At 49.0% G+C, this 11021-nt stretch overlaps 1 protein-coding gene across 6 annotated transcripts in view; it reads left to right on the top strand.

Moving 5' to 3' along the window:
* Positions 1 to 238: 238 nt before the first annotated feature.
* LOC309890318 (FERM and PDZ domain-containing protein 1-like) overlaps positions 239 to 11021 on the top strand; it is a gene marked incomplete at its 3' end in the record, with an annotated part of 43239 nt that continues 32456 nt past the window's right edge. For 4 of the 6 annotated variants that reach the window (XM_082784041.1, XM_082784040.1, XM_082784037.1 and 1 more), the window contains exon 1: positions 782 to 832. Of the gene's footprint in view, positions 312 to 779; positions 833 to 11021 lie in introns of those variants that run through there. The other 2 variants (XM_082784039.1, XM_082784038.1) reach the window with 2 other exon arrangements.

Raw genomic sequence — 11021 nt, 5'->3', positions numbered from 1 at the left:
TTGCACGTCAGTATTGAACAGGCATTTGGACAGTGCCCTCAATAACTGCTTTAACTTTAGGCTAGCCCTGAAAGAGGTCTGGCATCTATACTCAATGATCTTTGAAGGTCCCATCCAATATAAGTGTTCTAATTCTAACACACATATCTGCATGCATGTGTGCATACGTATATATATATATATCATTTTCTCAGTAATGGACCTTCATGCCAACCATCCAGCGAGAACAGGATGAGACCGCTGGTGCTGTTTGTGTTTCTATGGGTACTTAATGCATCTGTTTTCATCTCCCTGAGCAGACGGCCACTTAGGTATGTTGTGTAAATGTGTTTTGTGTCTGCCTTTGGGGAACGCATTCCCAGTCTCACTGCTGCTTTTACCTGGGGCAAAGAGTTGCAGCGCATTCACCTCTGTAAGGATTCTGGATTTGTCTTCTTCAAGACATTGCGGAGACTGAGAAAACCTGAGACTTGCTCGGAGACGTGGAGCATAGTCAGAAAGAGCCTCTCAGAAATAGCGGAGGTGCAGCAGGCAGCGCGAGGTTGCGCGGAGGAGACCTGCGGGGTGCGAGAGAGCGGGACAGCCGCCCCCGAAGGGGCAGGCAGCGGGACCGAGCAGGGCCCAGCGGCGGCGAGGAAGAGGGACGGGAGGGGGCGGCGCGGAGCCGAGGGCCGCCGGGACCCCCGCTGTGCCCTCCTGCGCGGGGCGGGCCGGGGGCGGTGCCCTCTGCCCCCACCGCCCCCACCACCCCCGCCCCGGCTCCGCCTTCCCGGGCAGAGGCCGCACCTGTCCCGCTGTCGCCGGCGGCTCTGCGCTCGCCTCCGCGCAGCAGGTAACGAGCTCCGCTCCCAGCGGCGCCGCCCGAGCCGCGGCTCCGCCGCCGCCGCCGTCGGGGCAGCTCGGGGTGCGCGCACGGGGTCCTGGGCTGCAAGGCAGGGGGCGCGGGGGTGGGGGGCGATGGCAGCGCGGCTTCTCCCGGTCTTGGTATCGAGTTGGTATCTTGGTGCTCGGTTGGCTTCGGAGATGTCCGGCCCAAAGCTGCCGGCAGAGGCGCGAGAGCCATGGCGGTGGCTTTGCTGGCAGTGGTCAGCCCAGTACAAAGCGGGAGAGGTTGCCCCGTTCTGAGTCGGGTCCAGCAGAAAAACAGCAGCTCTGGGGTGTGGTCTAGCGTCCTGCTCTTCTCTCGTAACCAAAAAAATGCATGCCTGCCTGCATGGCAGCTTTTTGTGTTATGTCAGTCTGAATGAAATGCTAACGACCTTGAATGTTGAGTGGCTGTCTGCATGTGACTTGTTTAGTTGTTTCTGGCCTGATCTCACTCTCACACCAAACGCTGTGAGCTAATTTTCCTTTGCATGGGAAGAAGCAATAGATGCTCCCCTCTTCTCAAAGAAGACTTTCAGTTGTAGAATTCAGTCCATGATACTGGCTTTTTAACCGCAATGGGAAAATATTATGAGAGAAATTTTACCTGAGGTTGAGGGAGCTGAAGTCAAAGTGGCTTTAACATGTGAGTGGTGGGTAAACTGGTTTCCAGAGGGGTTCTTCATGACCAAGGGCACTGGTGTTGCTGTGCAGAGGCAGGGTCTCTGTGGGTCTGATGACATGCAGAAATCAGAACTCTGCAGAGGACAGTAGGTAGGATCAGACAGCCTGTGCGTGTTTGTCTGGTAGGTGCTATGGATTTTGATCGGATTTGCTCCATTTGTATGTGCTTATGGTGGCTATCTAAGCACTGAAACACACCTGCCACATTCCACCTGAGAAACCTGTTCTGGATGTATGTGCTGATCTCTACCTTCTGTATTTTTGATAACACTCTGTGTGCTTTGTTGAAGATGATTGTAACTAAAGCAATGGGCAACTATCTGAAGTTTCTCCTTCGTGGCAGATTTGGGTTCCAGACTTACCTGTTTGTGAGATATATATCAGACCTATGGTCTAAAGGGGCTGTAAGACCAGGAAGCGTGTTAGCTATAAGGGTCTCCTCCTGGAGGAGCAGTCCTATTGACACAGAAAAATCTGCAGAACTGGAGATGAAGTGTAGTGATGTGAGATACGAAGCCCTCAGTGAACCATTTTCTCCATTTTTCCTTTGTTGCAGTTCCCACTCCCATATTGGGTGATCTGTAACAAGGCAAATAATGAAATGTTGAGAAGGCTATCATACAACCTGATAAAAATCAAAGCTGGGAAAAAAAAATCTAGAAGCCTGCAAAGCGGAACTTTTCTCACTGTGTACATTTTACCTGACATCAACTAGAGAGGCACTTCACTTGTGGTCCATTTCTCTGTTTCTGAATTTCCTGTGATGAGTAAGCTCAGGGACTGAATTGGGTGGGAAGACCGGGGGGGGAGGCGGGGAAAGAGGCACTGGGACCATCTGCAAGGACTCAGCATAACTGAAAAAGAGGTGCTGGCCCCATTGTGCAAAAGGGGATGGTAGAGATGGCAGTGTGGAGATGGGTTCTCAGATTTCTCAGATTGACTATTGGGGTAGGAGTGCTCTGGAAGAAAAGGAGGCTTGAAAGAAGCCAGTGAAAACTTCCAGGAAATAGCAAGTGAAATTCTTTTCCACCAGAGCCTCTCAGCTGCATTCTGTGCCAATTATGGCTGCTGTGGGGAAGAGCAGCTGGGCAGCAGAACTGCAAGCATTCAGTTGCAGCTGGGCCTGCAGTTAAGTGTGGAGCTTGCCATAGAGACTCCTTTGCTTCCATAATGCAGCCTTTGGTATCAGGCATATGGCACATGCTTCCAAGCGTAGTGCTATCTAATTTATCTAACCATCCCTAGGTGATTTCACCCATCTAAGTTTTAGTAAATTACTCTCTAAGCAAACTGTCAGCAAATAGAGCAGTGTGTTTAGTGCTGCTTAGCCATCTGGGCTGTAATGCTTCCAAAGAGCTTGATACTGTTAAAACTGAAGAGGATTCCTAGGCTGCTTGTGAAATGAATGGCTCTGTATGCAGCATGACATTCCCAAGTCAGTGTTCTTTAAGTGCGTGTGGTTTTCCTTTCTTTAATCTTCCTTTCATATCATTTACTGAAAGGTTATGCAGAAGTTGTTTCCCAACATATAGTCCTCAAGCTTGATAAAACCCCAAGCACAAGTAAAGACCACCTCCAGACGTGGAGGAACCTGTTACATTGCCTGCCCTGAGCTTGTGTATGATCAGGTTAGTTTTCTTCTGCATGAGCGACCACAGGAAGATACTGGGAATACTCCAGAGTGCTGAATTTCAGAGGCATGTTTCTCGGTTCAAGGTCTGCACCAGAACATGGAGATCAGTGCCAGTACGTGGAGTTCTGCACAGGATTGTTTTGTGTGTGTGTTTTCCCTCCATGCTGTGCAAATTGCAGGTGCTGCATTTGGAAGAGTGTTGCCAGCAGCTCAAGGGAGGTGATCCTCCCCAGCTGGTTGGCCCTATTGAGGCCACACGTGGAGTATTGTGCCCAGTTCTGGGCTCCTCAGTACCAGAGGGACATAGAAGTACCGGAGTGGGTTTGGATGAGGGCTGCTAAGATGATTAGAGGACGGGAGCACCTGTCACACAAGGACAGGCTGAGAGAACTGGGCCTGTTTAGCCTGGAACAGAGGATACCAAGGGGAGACCTCATCAATATCTATATAAATATCTGAGGGGAGGGTGTGGAGAGGATGGAGTCAGTTTCTTTTCAGATGTGCCCAGCAACAGGGCGAGAGGCAATGGGCATAAACTGAAACAGAGCAAGTTCCAGCTGAATATACTGTGAGGGTGACAGAGCACTGGAACAGGTTGCCCAGAGGGGTTGTGGAGTCTCCTTCTCTGGAGATATTCAAAACCCATCTAGATGCCATCCTGTGCAATGTGCTATAGGTGAGCCTACTGGGCAGGAGGGTTGGACTGGATGACCTCCAACATCCTTTCCAACCTGAGCAATTCTGTGATTGTGTGAAATTAAAGGGGAACATTTCCTTATATGCTGGTAGTTCTTGTCCAGAGAAATATAACTGAAGGGATCAAAGTCTTCATAGAATCACAGAATTTCTAGGTTGGAAGAGACCTCAAGATCATCGAGTCCAACCTCTGACCTAACGCTAACAGTCCCCACTAAACCATATCCCTAAGCTCTACGTCTTGATTCAAAGATCGAAGCCGAAATTCCTTTAAGTGGTATATTCTTTATTGCAGCGCTGGATGCACGGGGGATCTCTCCACCTATCATGCATACCTAAAGCGGAAAGCAGTCTTGAATTTATACAATCAATCTATCAATATTCTACAAGCACCTATACATATGCATTACCTATCCCCACCTTCCCTCGCTTCTCATGCTAATTAGCCTTTTGGCACCTTGCGCCTGCGTAGAGCCTTCCAAGAACTGTGGGCAGGGGTCTTTGGGATGTGGGCAGGGGTCTTTGGGAGGAAGACCCCGAGTCTTCCTCACAGTGTACTTTTCACCTTTGGTCAGGAATCTGCTGAATTGGCAGGTTTCTTAATTGCAAGAGCTGGTTGTTGCTAATTCTCCCGTTTGTTGTATCTTTATAATGAATTCCAATGTCCAGTTTTGAGATTTATAGTCCTTACGTTTGTTTCTCTGTCCGTCTGCCGCTTCCTTATCATGAGTTTCAGTGTCTTGTTTCAAGATATACAGTCCATGTCTGGGGATTGTCCTTGCCTCCCCAATACCTCCTTAATCAGTCTAAACATCTTTTAAAGACTTCCAGGGATGGTGACTCCACCACTTCTCTGGGCAGCCTGTTCCAGTGTCTAACAACCCTTTCGGTAAAGAAGCTCTTCCTAACATCCAACCTAAAACTCCCCTGGCGCAACTTTAGCCCATTCCCCCTCGTCCTGTCACCAGGCACGTGGGAGAACAGGCCAACCCCCACCTCACTACAGCCTCCTTTAAGGTATCTGTAAAGAGCAATAAGGTCGCCCCTGAGCCTCCTCTTCTCCAGGCTGAACAAGCCCAGCTCCCTCAGCCGCTCCTCGTAGGACTTGTTCTCCAGGCCCCTCACCAGCTTCGTCGCCCTTCTCTGCACCCGCTCAAGCACCTCCATGTCCTTCTTGTAGCGAGGGGCCCAAAACTGAACACAGTACTCGAGGTGCGGCCTCACCAGAGCTGAGTACAGGGGGACGATCACCTCCCTAGCCCTGCTGGTCACACTGTTAACCCTGCTGGTCACACTGTTCACACACTTCCACACAAGTCTAGTTCTAGAAGTGAAAGTTATTCAGGAAGAGAGGCATTGATTTTTCTCCTTTCTCCCCTTGCTCAAAAATATGTATAATTTTCTTTGGTTTGTGTGTAGTGGCCCGTGGCACTATTCTTACTACTCTCTTCTTCTGTTCTGAATCTGTGCGCAAGGCAGGAATGTGAGGTCTTTGCTAATGTTGTTATTCAGTGCCTAAACTCTTTCCATACTATGCCTAGAACCTTGTATTTTGAAACTAATTTGGACTTGAATCCTCTTAGGTCTGCAGAAAGTTCTTAAACCAAAGCAGTATGAAGGTGTAATGGTATAGTCCAAACTACTGCAAATGACTGCTGACAGAAAGCCAACAGCTGGCACGGCCCTGCAGGTTGGCTGAGCTGCACAGCAGCCAACAGCTTGTGTTCAGTAACAGCTTCTGGGCACCAGTAGTAAGTGTGGTCAGGCTAATGAGAGGGACTGTGTTAACGACTATCTGGTAGCACGCTGTCAGCTTGCTGTTTGTGCCTGTTCTCAGGCAAACCGCAAGAAGTGCTCCTGCCTCCTCAGATCTTGCCAAGCATTACTTGGATTTTGCTTAAAGATTCCAAATGGCAGTGGTTCTTCTGGGCCTCTTGGGCAGTGGCTACTCTAGGTAATTCCTGTGGAGGGCATGGCTCATTTGGACCTTCAGATTCATCTTTCAGCTTGTCAATAGCTGCTGCGTCCGTTCCTCTGTTCTGCTGCAATAAGTTCCTCCTCTGGGGTGGGGCATGGAGCCACCTTGCACAGGACCTTAGCAGGGCTGAGTCTGTACCTCTGCCAGTGTACGGTGTGTGTGCAGGCTGAGCGGTCTCATAACATTCCTCTCCTCCATGGTCAACTCGTCCCCAGGCCATGCTGCTCCACTGGACACATCTGCTAATCATCTCTGTCCAGAAAGATCTGGACAGATTGGAGGGCTGGGCGATCATCAACCACATGAAGCTTAACAAAAGCAAGTGCCGGGTCCTCCTGCACCCAGGATGGGGCAACCCTGGTTATATGTACAGACTGGGCGATGAGACACTGGAGAGCAGCCCCACAGAAAGGGATCTGGGGGTTGTGGCTGACAGCAAGTTGAATATGAGCCAGCAGTGTGCCCTGGCAGCCAGGATGGCCAACCGTATCCTGGGGTGTATCAAGCACGGCATCAGTAGTTGGTTGAGGGAGGTGATTGTCCCACTCTACTCTGTGCTAGTCCCGCCTCACCTCGAGCACTGTGTGCAGTTCTGGGCACCACAGTACAAAAAGGATGCAAAACTGTTGGAGAGTGTCCAGAGGAGGACGATGAAGATGGTGAAGGGACTAGAGGGGAAGATGTATGAAGAGTGTCTGAGGTCACTTGGCCTGTTCCTCCTGGAGAAGAGGAGGCTGTGGGGGGACCTCGTCACAGTGTACAACTTCCTAACGAGGGGGAGTGCAGAGGCAGGCACTCACCTATTCTCCGTAATCACCTGCGGGAATGGTGTTAAGGTAAGGCAGGGGAAGTTTAGGCTGGACATCAGGAAGAGGTTCTTCACCAAGAGGGTAGTCACAGACTGGAACAGACTCCCCATGGAAGTAATCACTGCACCAAGCCTGTTGGAGTATAAGGAGCGATTGGACTGTGCTCTTAGTCATATGGTCTGAGTTTTTGGGTAGATCTGTGTGGTGCCAGGAGTTGGACTTGATGATCCTTATGGGTCTCTTCCAACTCGGGATATTCTATGATTCTATGTTGCAAGGCGGGTTCCCCTGTGAAGAGCAACTGAAAGGTGAATCTGGGGCCCTGAGAAGCTCTGTCCCAAGTGACAGGCACCTGTGAAGATGCTGTGGTCTGGGTGAGCCAGAGTGAGTCTGAGGAAAACCTGATCATTGCTGACCAGCACTGTGGAAAATAGAAAGACCATAGGATTTCCAGGGGTATTTGGAATATCCAAGTAGAGGCAACATGAGTGGTGTGTCTTTAGATATCCCTGATGTTCCTGGAAATCCTTTTCTGTGTGCAGCATATTCATCAGGCAGGGTTCACCAGCAAGAAGGCCTGAAGGAGAAACTCTTGTCTTTCCTGGATTGCCAAAGTGCTTGGTATTTCTGTGGTGAAGGCTTTTGACTTCAAGAAGGTGGACAGGGTTTTTTTGTTGTTGTTGTTTTTGGCTGGTTCGTTTTTTTTGTTTGTTTGTTTGTTTGTTTGTTTTCCTGGCAGCACTTGTTTTTAGGTGAAAACCTGGGTTTTCATTAAGATTAAAAGGCAGTAGTGTTGTTTTTTTTTTTGGCTGTTGTTTTTTTGTTTGTTTGTTTTACAGAGTCAGAAAGGCAAGTGGTAATTCTCCCTGATATTAAAAAAACAAAACAAAAAAACAGTGCTGAATATTGATTTTTTTTTTTTCATTTTAAACAAGAAGAAAAACAAGAAGGAAATAATGCTATGACTTGGAAGCACTTTTTGAGGGCAATGACTGGGACACATCGTGTTTCTGACACAGACTGCACCTCCTGAAATGTTTCAGAGCTTCATTACCATGTTGCCTTGTTTTCCTCAGTTCAAAGTGGAGGATATGGTATGTTGTGGGAGGAGGAGTCCAGTCAAGGACTATGACTTTACTAGCTGCAGACTAGAAATGACAAGTCCCTTAGGCTGCTGTAACGTGTTCAGCTAGTGAGGGCCTGACCCACAGGGTCAGAGGCTGGTCCTGGCTCTGTGGGTGGGCTGATGGTGGTGTCTCATTCCTTGAGGTGTGATGTACCACTCATGCAAAAAGTACTTTTGTTCTGTTAAGACAAAAACCTGAAGCCCAAGATACATTGATGGCTATATAAAAAAACTAAGTTGTATTGGTGCTTTTTTCTAAGGTGGTTAGTGACAACACCTGATGAGCCAGAATTTGCTCGCTTGCCCCCACTGAAAGCATTGCAATCAGAAATGGTGACTACTGGAACACATGAAGAAGGCTTGTTCACATTGGAGCAGGAATTAGTTGTTGCTGGACTTGCTTGGTGCTGCTTAGCAAACAAGACCATATATTTCTGGAGCAGCACAGGTTCTCTTTTTGGCTACCCATGGCAGCAGGTGAACCACAGGCTGTACAATAGACTATGTAGGATCTGCTGGTGTGCTGCAGGACCAGCCTGGAGGGATGTGGTCCACACTTCTGCACTGTCAGAGGAAGGGTCCTGTGGTGCAGCAGACCTATTCTTCTTGCAATGTTTGTTCTTCTGCCTATTATCTCCCTGAGTAGGGAAGCAGTGAGGCTGGGGTTGTACTTGTTCAGAGCACACATCAGCATCATCTGCCAGCTTTCAGAGGAAGGTTGACCACAAGAGCAATTCATGTAGTCACTGTTGTCTGCCTTCCCCCAGAACCCCAACACAAACACCCAATGCCAGTTGTTTTTAAGGTCTTCTAGAAACAGCTTGGTAAAAGGGTGTGTGTACAGACCTTGGAGGACATTTTGCTAACAAAAGCTGTAAGTCACGTGGACTGTGTTAGATCCCTTTCTTGGTAGCAGAAAAGCAACTGTCACCTGCTCTTCAGTGCTAGGCCATGGGCTTGCTGACCTACCGACTGATGCTGTAGGTTCCTTCCCCTTTTAACCAAGTCAAAGCTTTTCAATTTCTTTGTCCCAGATGAGCTTTTTTGACATGGGGAAGCTGAGGAAAAACACTCGGAACAATCATACAGTCAGGGGGACATCAGCTCAGTTGTAAAGTCCTTGTAAGAGAGCAGGCTGTTCTGTGGTACCAAAGCGATTATAATGAGAGCCCCAGGGTGACTGGAAAAGTAGCTGACATAAGGGTGTGGAGGATAGTCTAAATCCCATTAGAGACATCTGGCAATATTGAACAGTGTCATGGGGGTGTTTTCCTCATGAGTAGAATCAGCACTGCTGCATGGGTGAGGGGACTGTCAGAAAAGGATGTTTGTGGCTGCCTGCCCTTTGAGCATAGAGAGGGACTCTTTGGGATGAGTCCCAGGCAGGCCCATGCCCCTCAGGAGACACCACAATGCATTTGGGCTCTTTGGGCTGTCCTGTGAGCTGGGCAAGTCTGTGTGAATGCAGCTTGTTTCAGCGGAAGCCAGGGAAGAGTTATAGATATGCTCAGGGAGAGCTACTCCTCATACTGAATTGACTTATGAGACAGGATGACCATGGTGATTCTTTACTTTCTCCCCTCTCCTTTTCCCTCTGTTATGCTTTTTTTTTTCTTCTCCAAAGGCATGTTACTTAACTATGGGATTGTGGAAAACTTGTTAGCAACAGCTCAATAACACTCAAATAACGAAAGCAGCATAGCTTGCCCCAGCCTGTGTGCTCCTGTTTATTTTTCCTCAAATCTTCACCTGCCTCACTACAGAGTTGGAAGAAGGGAGCTGTGATGGGGATGTAAGAGTCTTTGATTTCTGTAAAAGTCGTGTCCACTGGAGGAGGAATGAGGCCTGCCCTGTCAGTATCTGCTATGTTAGCATGGGAGCGAGCCTGAGGAGAGTACCAGGAGATGTGGGACCTGGGAGGTAGTGGGTGAGTGCTGGCTGCTGGGCTGTAGCTGCAGGCATGTGCTTTTCCTCTGTGTTCATGTGCCATCCAGCTTGTCCTGCCTCATGGCACAGCTTGAATCCTTGGTGTGTGCATCTCAGCAGCACTGCAGGGTCAGTGCTGTGGGTAAAATGTCTCCAAAGAAGAGGAAAGCCCTTATTGGCAGGTGCTATGGAGACAATGTTCTGGGGAGGGGGCTCTAGTATCATCCTCCTGGCTGGGGCTTTCTCATGTTCTGATGGGAGTGCAGGTTGCCCTTGCAGGTTTAATCCTGGTCCTTTGGACCAGCTATCTCCTCTGACCACATCTCAGAGAACATCTTTAGAAGCTATTATGTGGAATGTCTGTAAAATACTGTTTTGTCCCAGTGACTTGTCAGGACTGGCTGACCTTCAAAAGCTTTGCTGCAGAGACAGCCAGTCCTCCCAAAAGTGTCTTCTGATGCAGTTCAGGCTCACAATGACTACATTTGTCAGGAATTAGCTTAGTTTTCTACTGTCTGCCTGGAAAGCAAGGAATGGGCTTGCCCTCTGATGGCACATGCAGGAGAAGAAGGGTTTAAGAATCGAGGACAGACGTGACTAGTTTCACTGACACCTCTCTACCCCATAGAGGACCCACTCCATGACCCTGGCAGGTCACAGAGACATGAGTTTGGCTGTGTGAGAACCTGCCTGTTCTCTTGAACCTGCATCTGCCTGGTTCCACACCTGCTTACACTGTCAAGAGTGCAGAGCCATCCCTTGCCTGAGGGATCCCAAACTGTCCTGTAGGAGCCCAGCCTTCCTCCAGAGTCAGACGTGTTCATTGCCTGGGGATGACCTCAAAGAGCACCTGAGCTGAACCCTTTTTTCACTGTCCTTTTGATCTCTGAAAGCAGGTGGAAAAACTGGGGCTTTCTGACACTTCCTGACAGCAGAGAGGCTGAGTGTAAGCTAGAGTGTTTCTGGGCTGTTCTCCAAACCAAGATCAGCCACGTTGCACAAGAAAACACTCTGCTGCTGCAGTTTCTGCTTCTTAGAGCTTGTGATGGCAGCACGTAGAAGGTGACTGGTCTCTAGGGAATAGCAGGCCTTAACGAGTTTGGGTAGCCTGTGCAGGGAGCAGCTCCACTTTGTCTCCAAACTGCACTGTCTGAGGATCAGTTGCCAGCTACATTGGAGGTAAAATTCTCCTGCACAAGCCTTTTTAGCAGGAATAGCTGCAGTTTGGATACCAGCAGGACTGTGGACTTGTTTATATTGCTGTGTCTCTGCCACGAGAAGGCAAAAGCAGAAGACATCTTGAAG

The sequence above is a fragment of the Aythya marila genome (assembly GCF_965140915.1).
Source record: "Aythya marila genome assembly, chromosome: Z".
NCBI lineage: Eukaryota > Metazoa > Chordata > Aves > Anseriformes > Anatidae > Aythya > Aythya marila.
The sequence above is the reverse complement of the archived record's forward strand: the minus strand, read 5'-3'. Positions and strand labels throughout refer to the sequence as shown.